Source organism: Myiozetetes cayanensis, unplaced genomic scaffold (assembly GCF_022539395.1).
Source record: "Myiozetetes cayanensis isolate MyiCay16 unplaced genomic scaffold, myiCay2020 scf16, whole genome shotgun sequence".
Taxonomy (NCBI): domain Eukaryota; kingdom Metazoa; phylum Chordata; class Aves; order Passeriformes; family Tyrannidae; genus Myiozetetes; species Myiozetetes cayanensis.
In genome coordinates, this window is record NW_026087270.1 from 7,109,666 (window position 1) to 7,127,483 (window position 17,818).

The following is a 17,818-nucleotide window of genomic DNA, read 5'->3' on the forward strand; positions in this document are numbered from 1 at the left end:
AATACTAGGTTTATTTTATTAGGCCCTGAAAGCAGAGTTCAGGTTAACTTTTTTCTTCTGCTTTGTGAGTATCACAATGACACAGAGCTGCAGAGTCAGAAATCCAGCCCATACTCAAAGCAGTGCCCTGTGGATTAAAGGAAAATGACTGCAATAGCCCAATATCATGAATCCACTTACCTGATAAACTCACCAGTCCAAAATAAAAATAGTAAAAAAAAAAAGACAGTAAAACATATTCAGCTTCTGAATACTAAAGAATAAAGAAAAAGAACATTCTGGATTTTGTGTGCTTCCTTTAATTCTGATGCACCACAAAAATAAGCTCCACTGCAACTGTGTTTAAATAAGGCCATTATTAATAAATTGTCATTTTATGAAAGTAGTTTTAGAATTATGTAATTCAATCCTGTGGGAAAGTTTATCTTTTGAAAACTTTACCTTCAATGTCATACCCTGCAGAAGTTAATCCTTAATAGAAGTGATGCCAGAATATTTCTTTTCTCTTTGTATCTGCATGCCAGCAAGGGATTTCAATAGAGACATAAAAGACTGAAATACAGCTGATGTTATACGGGAAAAAAAGAAACTCCTCATCATAGAGCTAAATTTACTCTGAAAATGTTTCCCTGTAGTACAAAAGTAACAAATGAGCAAAAAATCAAGTGAGGCAAGGAAAGTATAGAATTTATGCATGTAATGAATAAACAAATAGGTTATAAACAGGTAAATGTGATGATGGTTTAAAAAATGATGAAAGAAGAAAGTGATGGAGGCAAACATGTCAGAAATCGTGTGATTTGCACTGTGGCTCTCTGAGTTGTGTTGGACAACTTGTTTATCTGATGACCATTAAAAAAATCTTTAAAATAAGGCATCTATTTTGTGTAGCTTTTAATTGGCGTGATTGGGACAGAGCAGGAGTATATTTAGACCACTATTTTTTAGATGTTTCATTGTAACAAGAGGAAGACCTCATAAAAGGTTACTTTAAATACTGTATTTAAGGACAAAAAAGAAGAGAACATTTTTACAAGGAGTTAAACAGTAGGTTTCATCTGTATCATTCACTTTAAATGATCCTTTGTAATAGGAGACAAAACAAGAAAGGTACCCTCAGAAGTGGTGCCACAGTATTTTCATGTTGATTGCAATAAGTGCTGAGAGTAGAGTACATTCTCGGTAAAATCAATGTCTGTGAGGGGGGGAAAAAAATAAAAAAGCAAGAAAAGCATCACAAAGGCTTCAGGATTTTTCCTCTAAGTGCCTCTCCAGGAACAAAGCTATGCCCAGCAAGGGCAGGAGCAGTGGCCAGGAGGAAGGAGGTGGACAATAGAAGGGCTATCGCAGGGTGAAGGGGGTATCACAACAGGAAGAGCATCAGGAGGGGACATCTTCATTAATTCTGTCGTGTGTTTGCTGTCTTAAATCTTCCTGTGTGTTCACTCATCCTTGATCCCTTTCTGTGATGTTGTTGCAAATGTATAGTAAATATCTCTTTTCAGGGCAGTGAAAAAAGAGAGAAACCTGAACTGTAAAACAAATAAATTAAAATTATAAAACACCCCCCCCAAAAAAAAAAGGCGAAAATACCTGTACCACAGAAAAAAACAAGAAAACAAAAGAATCACGAAACAAAGGGAGAAAAGGAAAGTTTGATTTGATAGCACCTGAAACTGGGAGTCACAAACCTAGGTACAATATCACCAAATTACTCTGATGCTCTTTCACTAGAGAAATCTCTTTCCCTTTCTTCTTCAGCTAAATCTTTCCTCAGAATAATTATTAAGGCAGGCCTAGGGAACTGTGTTCATTTCAGAGCTTTCATTTTTAGAAAGACTGTTTAATATTTATATAAAGCTCATGTTAAGTTTATGCACCTGTCAAAATACTAAATTATATGGTAGTGATTGCAAAATGAGCTATTTATCAGACAGATGTCTCTACCAAACCTGGCACACACAGATCCGGAGGGGCAGGTCCCCCCCTGCCACAGGGGACTGGTGCTTAATTTACGTCAGGGAGGGCCGTGTTTAACCCCGCTGGCTCTGAGAGCTGCAAGGGCTGAAGGAGTTCTGCCCAAGAATGCCCTGTCCACCACAGGAGACTAATAACTTTCTCTTAAGTAAAGGCTTGTGAAGCACAAGCAAGAACTCTGGTGTACAGCCTACCTTCATGTGTTCTACAGTGTTCTTCGAAATTTTCCTTGTTTTGTTATCAGGTGGCTGCTTTCTCTAGCTATGGCCTTAGGAGTGACAAAATAGTGTGGGGATGCATTTTAAGTGGAAGAGAGATGTTCTCATGAAATAACTCTATAACCAACAGGGTTGTAGAATAATGCTTAGAGGTGTTAAAACCTCTCCTCGTCCAGCTGTAAATTGGGGCTGAAATGTGCTGTTTTCCCTGCTGGGAACAGGTCAGAGTGTCAGGAGTCTGAGTGAAGGGGCAGAGCTTGAATGAAAGGTCATAGCAGGAGAGGATGGAGATGTGACAAGCTGAGTAACACGGGGCATTAGTAACACCATAACCCACAGGAAGTTTAGGCACCTTGCTGTAACTTTCTCCAGATGTCCCTAAACTTGTGCCTTGTATTTGGTGGAGTTTTGCAGGAAATCCTTTTGCCTTGGGACCACCCTGGCTGCACTACTGAGAGGTGTACAAAGCAATGTCTTATTTTCATCTTTAACTAACAGTTCCTATGCATCAGAGAGCCTTGCATGTACAAACCTGGATATATGTAAAAAAATAAGTATGGTGATCCTGGACTTTAGAGGCTTGGATCTGGCACCAAGGAAAGGTAGCACGTTCCCTCCTGCAAGGCTGGTCTCACAGTATCCAAAAAAAAAAAAAAACAACCAAAAAAACCCACAAAAACAACCCAAAAAAAACCACTACAATATCTCTATGTCCAAACTAATCTTGTGCTGCTTTTTAAAAAAAGGGTATTTATTTATGAAGAATAAGCTACATGGGCTTCACTCTGCTTTGGAGAGAAATTCTTTGTAAATATGACTAAGTCTCTCTAATCCTTGTTATAATAAACTCCACTGATCTGAGCAGGTGTATATCACAGTTGCTGCTTTTTAGTGGCACAGCACTTCCTGCATGATCCATGAAGCAAAATTTCTCACACTGGGAGAAGAACAAGAAAAAGGAGAAGGTAAAATAACTGAATTCCTCCCTCAAATGCAAATCCATACCAGTTTGTTACTAATCTCCCTTGAATAGCTGTGTGCTCAGAAACCAAGAGGAAACCAACAGCCACTATCTGACTGAAAATCACCCCTGTATTATCCAAAAAGGTTGGCAAATACCTGGTAAATGTATGCTTGGAATCGTGTAGTTGTTTTTAATAAGTCCTCAAACTCAAAAGCCATTAGGGAATTTTGCACAAATTATTGAACTATATTAGCATAATAGAAAAAATATACTGCATATCACTTGTGTATACTGCATATCTGTACTTATTCCAGTTACTTAATGCATATGTAAATACACTGGGGAGAGAAATAGTTTTTTACTCAGTTTCCATTTGTTTTGATTCTGTGTGATGGATTATGAATTACTAGGCTGCTGATATACCTATAGAAAAATACAATGCAGTAGATGTCTAATTATGACCTGAAGTGAAAATGAATTATAACTCCATTTGATACTTCTTATAATTTGCTGCATTATAAATAAGAGTGATTTATTATTGTTTCACCTACTGCTCAGCTAGTGATGGATCATAATAGTAGATCATCATAACTTCGAAATCAGAATAGAGCTGTTTTTTCTTCCATATAATTCAATTTTAACTCCACTACTGAGGTTGCTGAGTATCACAATCCATCTACTTTACATTATATTTTATTAGAAAGAAGATATGTTAATCTATCTGGTAGCTGTTCATTACTAACATCTGTTTACTAGGCTTCTCCATTAAACTGTCCAACATACCTTTTGATAGTCTCATTACATTTCCAACATGACCCACATGGCAATGACCAAGAAAAATCGATGATCAAGGACCAGGATTGAAAAGGAGGGCTTCCCCTTTGATATGTGCTGTATATTTAAAGCAAAATTACTGTACCATTATACAAGGCCCTTCTTGTATGCATTTGGTTCTTGGTAGTGCTTTATATTCAGCTATTCCACGAGTTCTTGCGTCCCTGTTAAAACACTTGGGCTGGGTCTCATGCAGTCCTCTAGCAGTGGTACAGCCTGGGTGAGGACCTTCCCCTCCCCACTGTATGAGGGTTTGCATATGTCCACCTCTGCAGAGCTGAGTCTCTCATGGCCATAAATCCAGCCTGTGGTAGGGGCACGAAGCCTGACATAATGTTGACCTGTGTAAGTTTATATGTAACAGGTTCACAAAGTCTTTTGCTTGAAGGTTCTATCTCCTTTCCCTCATGCTGCCATCAGATTCCCCTCACACTGCTGTCATTATGCTCCACTTTCTTTTCCGTGCTTCAACAGCTGCACTCCCCTTCCTGCTCAGGGCCTGGCATGTTGCTGGGGCAGATGCTACGTAGCAAGAGTCTCAGTGGCAGCTAATAAAACTTTACATAGGAAATGAAGCCCACTCCCTAGGGAGAAAACAGCCTTCTCCAGCTTCACCACTGGAGAAGGAGCTGATGGATGTTTTGGTGGAGCAGATCAGTCACCAGCAGTGTTTGCTGTGCACAGAACCCTCGCTGCTGATAACGATGGACTCTACGAATACAAGACCGTGTCTTTTAAAACCTGCTTTATTTTAATCATCTTATTCATTTAGTCCATAGCTGTGTCCAAAAACCCCCAGCTGCTTCTGCAGCTTCCTTTGAAGAGGACTGTGTCAGAGCAAGTCTCCAGAAAACAGCAGGAAGACTAAGGCAGCCTGGCTGCCAGGAACATGGAGCTGGTCACTTCGGCTCTACCGACCCTGAGGAGAGCCCTGGAACTGCCATAGACACGTAGTGCCTCTGGCTGCCGGATAGGAACTGGAAAAGCATGAAGCAGCTCTGCAGAAATGGATGTGACTGTGTCTGCAGGACAACAAAGGTAGTGCTTTTTCATCTTTGCTGAGGTACTAAACCTCAGCTGGTGTTAGGGGCTTGGGAAAAGGGAGAGAGATCCAGACAGCCCTTGGTAAAGAAGTGTTCATTTCTTGGACGTGTTTGTGCACCCTGGCCTAAAATAGACAGTGGAAATACTACTGAAAACTGTCCTAGATGGTTTAATCTTTATTTTTAAAGGCTATGAAGGACTCATTGAAGATCAGATAACTTAGGTCAGTAGTTAATTGTTATTTTAGTTTAAAAATAAAATGTTTAGGCTATCTCTGACTTAATGATTAAGAATTTGAAAGCTGCCTTCTCTGTCCTGTGTCCATGAGCAGACAGCCTGGGTTCACTTGTTTGAAAGAATTTATGTGAGCACAGTGCAGTTCATAAAATGTTTTGAAATTACTTTCTGGCTGTTCACATTTCAAAACTGGAGGTTTTCTACCTGGACATACCATCACTGACAATTTCCCTGACACCTTATGTAGAATAGTTACTTTTTAAATTTGGGTGAATGAATATTTATGATGTAAAGTGCATTTTCTCTTAATATTCTGCTACATCAGTTCAAAATATTTTTTATGACTGTGTCTACCATTAACTTGTAAATGTATGGAAAACAGGCACAAACAGAGTAATTGTGTGGTTGCATTTGCTCAGCTCCTTTTGTAAGGGAGGGTTTCTAACGGCTATGGGGAGACTCTGAGTGGAGTTAGATGGTGTCAGGGACAAGCCACTGAGGTCTACTGCAAACCTGCACCGAGAACTGACACCTGACAAAAGAAGGTGAGAATGGAGTGGGACAGGGTGTCCTACCTCCATTACAAGGTGACTCCTTCTAATTGCACCTGAATAAAATAGTAGGGCAAAAGAAAGTAGTTTGCACCATGGTTGTTTATGTGTTGCCTAGATAATGAGGTGCCAGTCTCTGGAGCCACCTTTAGCATATCCCACTACTGCTAATTTCACTAAATGGCCATGAGAAGGAAGTGCATTAACCAGTCCATGTAGTTTCACTTTTCCTTTCCCATTATTAATTTACTTAGATGACTTATCATTTGTATAGTAAGGGAAATGTATATAAAATTGTATATCTTGTTCTTGTTTATTGAAGAAGAAGTATATTAATTCTTCTGAAAACTTTTGCAAAGGCCAAACTTTAATGGACCTCAGAAATCTGGGAAGAAATGAATAAGTAAAAATGAGAGGGAAAAAAAAAATACCCTTGAAGCACAAATTAAATGTGTGTATATATACAGTCTTAAAGCTCCTGCTTTACAACTGAATAAATAACTCCTTGAGCAATAATTTATTTTCATGCTGTTAATTAGAAGCATAATTAATTTTTGTAGATTATAAATAATGGTGCGCAAAATGTCATTCCCAGCAGATCAAACAGAAATAATATAAACATTCTTAAAAAAACAAGAATTGCTTGCAATGAAACTAATGAAACTTGTACTAATGAAAACTATAAATTTGTGTCTGAAGTTAGTAATTTATTGGTAAAATGCAAGGGTTCATTAGTCATTCTGCTTTCTCTTATACTTGGCACATATGGAAGGAAAATCTCTATGTTTATCACTGCTTCAAATAAACAGTAGCATAAGTAGATTATTCCCAACAGAAAGATTTTTCCCACACCCTAATCTCAGAGCAATCATTCACTGATCTAAATGAGCAGTTACTTAAACCGCTAAGAAGGGATGCTAATTAGCCAAGGAAAACTAGGCAAGAGTATTTAATTTAAAAAAAAAAACCAAACCACCAACAAAACCAACAAAAAAACCAACAACTTTTTCCCCCTACTCTCTTATTTCTAATGTGTTATTTACTTCTGGTTGGATTGGACATTGTCCTCCTGGTACTATCATACATAGAGATATCTTCTGAGGAGGACAAGTTCTTACAAACTTCCCTACTCCAAAGCTTTGGTTTTGTAGCCTCCATTCAGCTGTGGTTACATCTTTCCTTTCCCAGATAATTTAGGTGTGTATTGGGGTAAAAATGGGAATGAATGTGAGCCCACTTTACTCTCCGCAAGCAGGGAGGGTGGATCTGGGTCTGTCTGGATTTTAACATTTTCAAATATGATCTAGTTTTTCTATAGATGTCTCATGCCTCCAGGTCCAACCAGGTCCTAAAAAGCTACATGCCTTAGAAAGAAATATCTTTTAGTCTCTGATGCCAAACTACCTGCAGCCTCTGATGCACAAATAACATCAGAGCTCTGCTAGACTTAGTAGATAAGTTTGGGTCTCTGGATAAAAGAAAACAAAAGGTGCTATGAAGTTAGATTGTTAAGGTTTATTAGATCTTCTCTGATGAGTTCTCTTGGCATCCTCAAGCAATCTCTTAAAGGTGTGCCCAGAAAAGATGCCCTGTTTGTTCAGAATCAGATGCTGGCAGCCTCCTCTGATGGCTCAGTCAGCAACAGAGAGAATTAAGTGGCACTCAGGAGACATGAGCAGGGAAGTTTGTACCTCAGCCTTCAGAATCCTTGTTCCTACTGTCTGTCCTGGACACAGACCTGTCCCTCCTGCACACCTCCAGCAGTGCTTAGGAGAGAACTGTTTGGGTTATGGTCACTGTTGGATCAGGGTTGGTGTGGTTGTGTTAATGTATTAACCCTGGGTCAAGCACATCTGGTTGTAAGTCAAATGGCTACAAATTGGATTATTTTCAATCTTATCAGCCATAAGGGTGGATTTTTGTGCTTGAGACATCTCTCCATCACAACAGCTTTGCAGTGCTAGCTGGCCATGGAGGCACAGTGGTGTAAAGCTGGTGCAAAGCTGGTGTTGCAACCTGAGAGATGTGAGTCTTTCTGCTAACTGTTGTCTTTATTACTGTGAGACTCTGCTGGTAGTCATCATGTGAAAAGGTACAATAATCAACACAATATTGGGGTAACACAACATTTTCATGGATTAGAAATTTGGTTTTCAACTTTTGGTTCCATTTTACTCTGCCCTCTGACTTGCCAGTGTAGAGGGATGTAAGGAAGTGTCTTTTGGAAAATACGTGGACATGTCAATAGGTAACTAATGGCTGCAGGTAAGCTTTCAGGTTTTAAATTTATGTATTTATTCCATTAAAAATGAAATGATTCTACAGAGGGGGGAGTCATTGTGCATCAATAGCACCATTACTGAATGGATGGAACATACTGGATATGGATGAAATTCTGGAACTGTCTTACATGCCATCTCATTCATTCATCCCTGCTTCTAATTCCAGCAGACAAACAATGCTTTACAGAGCTGACCTCATCTAAGATATAGCTTATTTCCTCTTGATAAATTTTATTCCCTCTATATTCTCTTTTTTTCCCACTTCCCTTCTCTTTTTGCAAGCACAAGAATCTAAATCTCTCAAACACTCTTCTGCATAAATCCTTCCACCTCAATTGTTGCTTTAATTATCCAAGTAGAATTTTAATGTGTTTAAATATATTTTCAGGAGGGTTGGCAAAGACAAGGTTCTAAGAGATTTAGGTGTTAGAGATTTTGCTGATATTTCTAGAAGGCTGCAAAAACTGTGAGAATGGTAGAAGCACAGCTGAATGTTTTTGAGCCCAGGAAAATACACTGAGTATATTCCTGCACACAGAGATTAAAAATTGAGCCCATGTAGAGTGTGTAGATTGGTCTTTGTTTTGTCTGTGAGCTGTGATTCACCAGTTTGGCATTCTGTTGAGTAGCCAGGCATCATTGTGGACCTTTGATGTATTCTCCATTAAAATGCATGTGCTGTACTTCTGGAGGATTGATGAGAGGTGGAAAAATTGAAGATGTAGTAGAAAGAAAACAGAGTAAGAACAAATTCTCATAGGCTATATAGGCACAATTCATGTCAACATGTGAATAAATACTTCATGTACCTATGGCTAGACAAAAAATACTGAAAGACTTCAGTGCTCTGCTGCATTTTGTCTACAAAATTAGTACCATAGAAAATATTTCTAACTGAGAATGAGACACATTCTGAACTGATACTTTTGTGTCCAAAACATTTGGACATCTGTGATTATGGATTCTGTTCTTAACTCTGCCAGAGGCTTCTTTTAAGATTTTAAAAGAATCTTGCAAAAAACTGCCCCTGTTTCTCATCTGTATTGGTACAATGAGAATAAAATATGAATCTGATTAGGATGTTTTGAATTATAATTTGTGAAATGCTTTGAGGTCCTCTAAAAAAAGTCTTAAAGACATAAAAAGAAGTATTATCTTATAAAGATTTAGCAAATAAATAGCCATTAGGCCTAAATACTCTGACACTAAGGATAAACTGGTTTATGACAGATACTTTCACCTGTTTAGCATAACTGCTATGAGAACTAGAAAAAAAGAAAAAAGCTTGAAATTGAGAAAGCACAGGAATAATTTGTAGTTTAGTATGAGTATTATTTTAAATCCTGACCTCTAGATGAGATCTTCCATTGGATAGATACATGGTTTTATATAGTAATATACAGAAATAATTGAGGAAGAGAGGATTCAGAACTATGTGACTGAAAGCATGAAAGGCTCCCAAAGTGTGAATCCAAACTCTTATACAAGATGTTAATATTACAGAATCTGGACTTTTATTAGAAAGAAAGAAATAACCCATGTAAAAATGCTGTCCTCTTCCTCCAGCATCACCTTTTCTATATGGAAACTAGATGGAAAGATTTTGTTTTGGTTTTGATTTTGGTTTGTTTTTTTTTTTTAACTAGCAGGAATATGAGGGGTAATTCTGGAATGAGTAATTGATATGCTGTACTATAAAGCTACTCAGCTTACACAGCTGCTCAGAGAAGCAGGGCAGTCCCTTTTTCTTCGCTATTGGTACAATCTCAGGGCTGCCACAGCATCAGCTGCTCATTTTTGCAGGACTCTGTGGGTAACCTGGACCAAAAAGCACACAAAATTAAAAATGGATCTGTTTTGAGATGTGCACTTCCCTAAGGTGCTCCTGTAAGACATCTAGTTTCATAACATAAGCCCTCTCTAACCCAGCCATTAAATTATCATATTCAATTATCATATAAGCCTTTTTCTGCTAATTATTAGGTCATTAAATGGGTTCTCCATCTTGCAAACCTAAGGAAGGGGCTATGGGAACCACTATAGGAGATAACTCAGAGAACCTTAAGAATCCTTTAGCAGGTGCACTGTGTGTATCCACTCTTATGTAAACACTATGGAGCCAGTTTTATTAAATGGTGTTTGAGAATATTCTGCATTTGTTACATTTCAGTGGGGTAACCACCGAGGCTGCCCTGCTCTTGCAGTAAGAATTCTATCATGTTGGTTCAAATGTGGGTTGTTAACAATTCTATTTTATTTGCATTTTTCATTGATTTTACAGGATTTCTGCTGCTCCTGTTAGATACTTTTGCATTCTACGGGGTTTTTTCAGTCTACTCTAGAGCATCTGAAATGCATACTCATAGGATGAAACAGGGGAGGGGGTACTGCTAAGTGCTCTCAGCTGTTGCAGGTGGGTCGTGTGGCCTAATCTTACAGGACCATAGAATGAAAGACTTTTGAAATAGGGAACTCAGCTGCAGTCTATTCCCTGGTGGCAAACTGGTATGTTCCTGTTAGTGGTTTTCACCTTCTGACCAGGATGTCTAAAAACTAGAAAGAAATAGAAGAGAAGGGAGTTTAACAGGCTCATATTGGAGAAATGCTTTACAAGAATGATGAGCTTGTTTGATTTGTACATAATAAGCACCAGGTGCCACACCATATGTGTAAGCTGTGTTACTCACCATCCTGAGTTTCAGGAAAATTGTTGTGCCTGGCCTCTTGTTTCCCTGTATCAATTTATACTAAACTTCAAATGGGTGACAAAACCTTCTAAGTGTTTCAAATTCACTCATTACCACTGCCCAGAAGAAGGACTTGTGTAAACAGGTAATAATGCATTCAAAGTAAAATACCTAGTACTTGTGGAGCTCTTGAAATCTCCAGATGTATATTTTATTTGGTTTAAAGGCATTATATGAATGATATAATCTACTATATGAATATCAAATTATGTTTGGGGAAATATTGGAATTTTATATATTTTAGAACATCTTGCTTGGCATCTAAATGCAAAACAACTTCATTTTTACTGGGATGACATGGTCATGAATAGGAGATATCGAGCAATAGAATAGATAATGACCCATATGTAACAGTTGCCTTTAGATATACAGCCATGTTTACAGAGATTATGGGAAGGCTTCATGCGCTTCAGTGCAATTTACTAAATACAATGTGGGATGAAATTGCTGTTGTTGGCGCACAGGACAGCTTTAGAAATGAGTAGCTTGGGGGAGGAAAGCCTTATGTATTCACCTGAAACAAAAAGCATTAGTAAATTTATATGACTGCTCTCTTGAAATAATTTACAAAATAGCAATACCTTTGACAGTGAATTCCAGTTAATTGCTTTACAATAAGAGAACACTTGTTTTTTCAGGAACAACTCCCCTGTGGACCTTCCCTAATGAAGTCTTACAGATTTCTGTCCAATTTCTTAACATGTTCTGTGTCAGCAACTTTATTTCTCCTCATCAAGTCTTTTCCGTGGCAGTACCTCAGAGTCTTTTCCATGTTCCAGCCCTGTCTTCTGATGAAGTTGTTGAATTTAGTGTTTTGTAATCTCTCCTCAAGAGCTAATAAGCAAAGAGGGGCAATATGCCTGATAGTCCAGGGATAAGCCTGTCCTCAGTGTGAGCAGCCAGCAGTAATGCTGTGAGAATGTACAGGGACAAAGTCCTCTGAGCAGCTCCTAATGGGGACAGTATCTGGCTCTGGCTTTTGTGAAATCTTTAGCAACAATCTCTCTGATAATACTGGCTGTCTGTCGAGGGGAACTGGCCAGCAGATTCAAAGGAACAGACAGAGGCACAAGCACAAAAGACTCATTTCTTCAGGAAAGCAGGCTAAAAATAATTTGGCCTTTAAATATCTGCAATATGTTACAAATGCATGGTATGTTACCACACAATTCCCTTTCCTCTATCCCTGGAAAAATCTATTTGTGTATATACACATTTATTTTTTTATTTATTTATTAAGTATGGTGAAGTATTCAAGGGTCTCTCTGTAATTTTATCCAAAGCATCATTGCATGATGAATTTAAAATAAAATGAATGTAACTTAACTGTAAAAAGCTTGCAATTAATTTATGAAATATCTGCTGAAAGGGAAGAACACATCTTCCAGAGGAAGTTGTGAACACTTAATGGTGAGAACTAATAGGATTGGCCCAGCATAGTTGCAACTAATAGTGCGCAGTGGGATTTTCAAAAGCACTAAGGGAAAAATACTTTAATAGAACTCCCATACTTAATCTTCTCATTGTTGCTAAGCTCCCTTGATATGAACTTCTAACTCATGTTAGGAAATACTCTCCTTGCTAGACTTGTGTCTTCAGCTTATGAAATTGGAAATTCAGTTCTGTAAAGCATTGTTGTTTTTCATGACACCTTCCATATGTTGTCCTGTTCTATAAATCATCATAAGCCTACCTTAGGTAGACATACAGATATATGAAAATCAAACCAGAGTAATTCTTTGTTGCATTGAAAAACTGAGGTATTTATGCAGCCCTAGTGGAGTAGGTGGTAGAATTTGGATGAGCAGGAAAAGCAGTATGTTTTGGCATTTCTGTGAGAGTGGACCCATGTGAGATGTGGTGGCAGTTCTCTACAGTACTCGTGATTACTGGGAAAGCAGCAGGGTCCTGAGCTTACGTAAGCGCACTATTTCATGACAATTTAGCTAGTTTCCATGGAGATAATTATGTTGTCACAAACTAAGGGTGAAGATTTCAAGTGCAAGATAAATAGGAGGAGCACATGGACTTCCAGGCAATAAAGATGTTCTTCTTTCGCTCTGTAGTAACAAAAGGCAACTGTAATCACAGCAGTGAGAGAGTGAGCTGTCTTTGCGATAAACACTGTTAGCATTCAGTATATCAACACCCTGTATTTCATACTATGCCTCTCAATACCTTTTTCTTTATGATCATGCTTTCAGTGGATAATAGTTTTCACCAGTTACACTAGAATGGGGCCAACCCTTTAACTGGAATAAATCAGCCCAGCTGGACTGCAGTCAATGAAACTGTGCTAAATTAAAGCTGAATTAAGCTGTGCAGAATTAAACCATTTGGGAATTTGACTTCACATTGTTCACCTCCCCTGCCAAGTGATCAGGTCAATAATATAAACAACAGAAGACAGATATCTGATGGATTTTTCTGTAAGTAGATGTTCCCTTCAACCCTCCAGGTTATTCAAGACAGTAGTTTGGTCAAGCTTCTGGCTTATCTGTTGCCCAACCAGTTCCTTGCTGAGGGTGCTGGGAATTCCTGTGTTTTAATCACCATTCTGGTTAATTAGTACGGTAGCATTTGGTTTTTCTTATTCCTCTTTCTCCCCCACAGCCTCCAGCCATAGGTTTATGTAAGTTAATGACGAATGCTGCTTAAAGAGATGGACCCGTCATGTTTCCTAAGATTGTTTACATTGCTGGTCTGTGAAAGTCTTGATTGAAACTGCTCTCAATTTTTTATCTGTCAGCATCATTGGAAAAGAGTCTGGATAAAGCCCGAGTGCAGGCATCTATACACACTGGAAAATAAACTGCAGGTGAGTCAGAGCGTGTTTGTCATCTCTAGAGCCACATCCATATGTTACAGATTTGTTAGCTATTGGTTGTGCTGTTAACTTGTTGGCCTTGTAAATCACATCTAACATCAAAATAACAAGGAGTATCCTGTTTGAATGGGCAATATGCTCAGTTTTTTTAAATTTAGAAGCTACTCAACACCATTACATGCAAAATACTTGATATGTGTTGTTGATTGGGGTTCTAAATGTTAACAGTACAGTTGGGTTGCCTGAGCACAGGCATTCAGTGTCAGCCTGCCCTAGGGCTGTCAGAGCTGATATTGGGTTTAGGAAGACCTTCTTCTGCTGGGTGTTTAGGAAAGATAGAAAAGAAGGTTGTAATGTAAAGATGCTCTTCTCAGTGGGTGATTATTTGTACACATATGACCTACATTGTACTCATAATTTTCTGTATAATGCTTACTTATGCATTAAATACATTAATTATAAGTAATTATTAGAATGTATGATTGTATTTTTCAGTAAGGAGAGACATATGCATTGCATAGGTAGCAGACTGTATACTTACATTATTAATATATGTTGAAACTCTGCCTTTTATTTATTAATCCAATGGCACTGCCTCAGTCGTGTTCTTTGTTTGGCACTGACAAAAGCTTTTGTAACTTTAAACATCTGAGAGTTCTAGTTTTCTGTCTGTGGTTTCATGTTGCTTGAGTGAGAAGGGTGCCCTGGCAGTGCTGCTCTGGGAGCCGTGGGGGGCTGCTCCTCTCCCCAGCCCGGCCGGGAGCCTGGTCTGGGTGAGCTGTGTCCACAGTGCCTTTCTCCTGCAGATCAGAAGTCCTCCCCCATTCGTGTTATTCTCTCCTTCTGCCACCTGCTTTTAATCTGTGAGTGAGGCTTATTGCTCTTGTTGATCTCATCTGCTTATTTTGTCTTATTATCTTCTAAAGTGTATGGTAATTAGAATGAGAGAATAGCGACTCAACAATACACAGAAAATTCCTTTGCATTCCCTTTTTTTCACTCAGTTGTTTTCTTATACCTTCTTTTCACTGTGCATATGTCTTCAGGTTTTTTGTTTGTTTGTTTTATTTATTCAATATTATGTCTTGATTTTAGCCTTTGGGTTGGGATCTTGTAGTTTCCATCCTACAATGATAGTTTTATTATTTTTTTCCTGAAAGAATACATATATAAGTGACTTTTCAGTTTTCTTTACAAACTAGACTAAAACAGTGACTCAGAACCAAGCACTGAGCTTTCTGAATTATACTTGTCAACCAGTGCAGCAGAGGAATGTCATACCATTTAAAGCAATTCAAGTTTTCTGTCCAGAAGTTAGTTATGCTGTAAAACTGAACTTGGGAATATTCAAGAACATAAGAACTGTGTGAATTTTTGAATAGCATGTTTCTAAAAATATTGGTTCTTTTTCTGTGGTGAGATTTTAGGATACACATTTCCAAAGTTACCAGCTAATCTGGCAGGGGGAGGGTGTTACTGAAACCTGGTCTTCTACAAATCATAGGTACTGAACATTATAGGTACTGAACATTAAAGGAACTGAACATTAAGGCTTCCCCCTGCAGAAACCCACAGTATCTTATCATTTTGAATTTCCAGTGGGGTTTTCAGTGTTTGCCATGCAAGAAAAGAACAAAGGTCTCAGCTGGATTTCTTTGTGTTTAGATTTGAACTTGAAGTCAGGCATATCCCATAGAGACACTTGCTCATGTTAGGGTTACATGCATTGCTCGATCTGTTAATGAACCAGGATGGCAGCCCTGATGAGGCAGGTTCAAGTCATTGTTTATATGATGAAGCACCAGAATATGAATAACAGATGCACTCATTTTCTGCTTGCAGAACATGTGATTATGTCACAGAGTAGCACAACTCAAGGGCAGCCAGAAATGTCTTGCTAAAGAGGAAAGAAAGACTCAGTAAGTTGCATGGAGGAGGTCCATTAGCAGAGCTAAGGGGAAACCTGTGGTACATCAGCTCTTGCTCAGGCTTTGTATTTCAAAACATTATTTTTAGTACATAAACAGATATTGCATGAAAAATCTGTATATCCTAAAATAAACTTATTTCTCAGATTGCAGGAATCTGAGATTTTTATTCGTGTGTACCACAAAAGACAAGAGCCCAGGAGTGCTAAGCATCAGGACAAAGTTGTTGGACAGAGATGCACCCCCTCCCCTCTCTCCCCAAAGTAAAAGCAGAAGCAAATGTAGAAGCTATATTTTGTTCTTGAAAAAACACAAAGGACAGATTTTGTCATTCAATTCTGTGCCTTAGTGACTGTTTGGCATTCAAAGATGTGGTTTCTCATCCAAGTTTTGATGCTAATACTACAGCATCAGTTAAAACTCTTTGATGGTCGCTGTTGTGTCTGCCACAGTTAGGTAGGGATATTTATCAATCCTCCAAATTATTTTATCTTACTGAACAACACTGTGAGATGTAATAATTGAGTTATTCAATGATCTCTGGCTTGCATTTATACTGTCTACCAAAGGACTCCTAGGTCCTCAACACTTGTATTGAGAGAATTTCAAAAGGCTCAGGGGGGATGGCAATAACTCAGATTATATCAAAAGACGATTTCAGTGGCTGGGAGGCTGGGATAGTTGCAAAGTGCTTCAGTGTCCTCAGAGGTCAAATTAACCACAGTGTGTTGTATAGCTGCTGTTAGCTGGGTTGCAAATCAAATGCCGTTCCTTTGGTAGTGCTTCAGAATGGAACATTCTGTGAGAGTGTTCCTTGAAGCTTTCCAGTAAAGACAATGATTTAAAAAATAAATCTTTGTGATAGGGTTTAACCTTTCATGGCAAGAATGTGTTAATGGCAGTTCTTCCCCTTAACAACTTATTATGGAAAGATAAGCTTAGAAGCTGTTCTCTGCCTTTGCCACAGCTATTTTATTCATCAGTAAACATAAAAATTCAGTGGACTATGGAAAGTTTGGAGTGGAACTGGGGAGGAGAAGAGCAGCTTTAATGTCATACTTCAATCATTAGGATTATATTTTCCCTTGCCCATTATTTTTCTTAAAACAAGCAAAAAATAGTGTTAAACTGAGACTAAATAGGCAGCAATGTCAAGGCTTGTCACTCTTAGCAGCTCTAGCAGGGTTAGGCTTTCAGCTCCTGGTGCTGTTTACTCCCAGTCCTCTGCCTTCTCCATCCACACTGCTTTCACTGGAGACAAAAGGGCATTTTTTTCCTTTTTTAATTTTGGATGCTGAGGAATTGTGCCAGGTTGAGCTGGCAAAGAGCTAAGTGCCACAGCAGGGAGGAAGATTCATAAATGATGAAGACACAATCTCTTAAACTCCCTAGCTCACAGGTGTTTTGTTATTAATGAAGCTGAAAAAGATGCTCCAAATTATGTCTCCTCCTTGACATGAGAGCTCTGGCAGCTCTTTGTGACTGAAAGCTCCTGCTCTTGCAGGTGTGAGGGATAAACTTGCAAGCCAGAATGGGGAAACGAGAGAGAAAGAAAAACATTCACACACCCAGGGGATCCTAGGGACGGGAGAGAAAGAAAAAGAAAAAATCTCAGTCAGTGCATTGTGAAATGTATTCTGTCAATATATAGGAAAAGAGATAACTACAAACTTCATCTCCATGCATCTTATTTATCCCTCCAGCCCACATACACCTGGCAGCAAAGAGAATTGTAATCTGGTCTATAACCCTACACTGACATCCTTTCTAAATTCCTAAGCAGAGCAACCTAAAGGCTAAAAAGGATTTTTAAAGTTTTGCAAGCTCTTTCCAAAAACCAACAGTGATGACATCAAATCTTTGGAACCAAATGAAAAGGTTTATCTTTTCCAATTCTTCATCTATTGTCCCCTATGTGTTAAGACCTGACTTATGGAAAATAATAACATTATGCTGGGTTTTATTGTCTTGTTATGGAAGGATGAAGTTAATTTTTGCCTTTTATTGGCACCATCTGTTTCTTTTCTGGCAAGTATCTAAGACAGCATCAAATGGTAGTATCATACATACAAGTGGGCTAGTCCTGAGGTATTCAGGCTCTGCTGATCATCAGATGCTCAAGAATTCTGTTTTTCCTTCTTTTGCATAGTCTGAACAACAACAACAACAACAACAAAAGACACCTATCCTGGCCCCAAAAACCATTGGG

The 17,818-nt window shown here is 38.5% G+C and overlaps 1 long non-coding RNA gene across 6 annotated transcripts in view; it reads left to right on the plus strand.

Annotated features, from left to right (window-relative positions):
- Positions 1–17,818, plus strand: part of LOC126637983 (uncharacterized) — a 42,736-nt gene that overhangs the window by 15,648 nt on the left and 9,270 nt on the right. For 4 of the 6 annotated variants that reach the window (XR_007628481.1, XR_007628483.1, XR_007628482.1 and 1 more), the window contains 2 exons: positions 4,766–5,031; positions 13,468–13,672. This is a non-coding gene — a long non-coding RNA (uncharacterized LOC126637983). The remainder of the gene's footprint in view (positions 1–4,765; positions 5,032–13,467; positions 13,673–17,818) is intronic. The other 2 variants (XR_007628485.1, XR_007628484.1) reach the window with 2 other exon arrangements.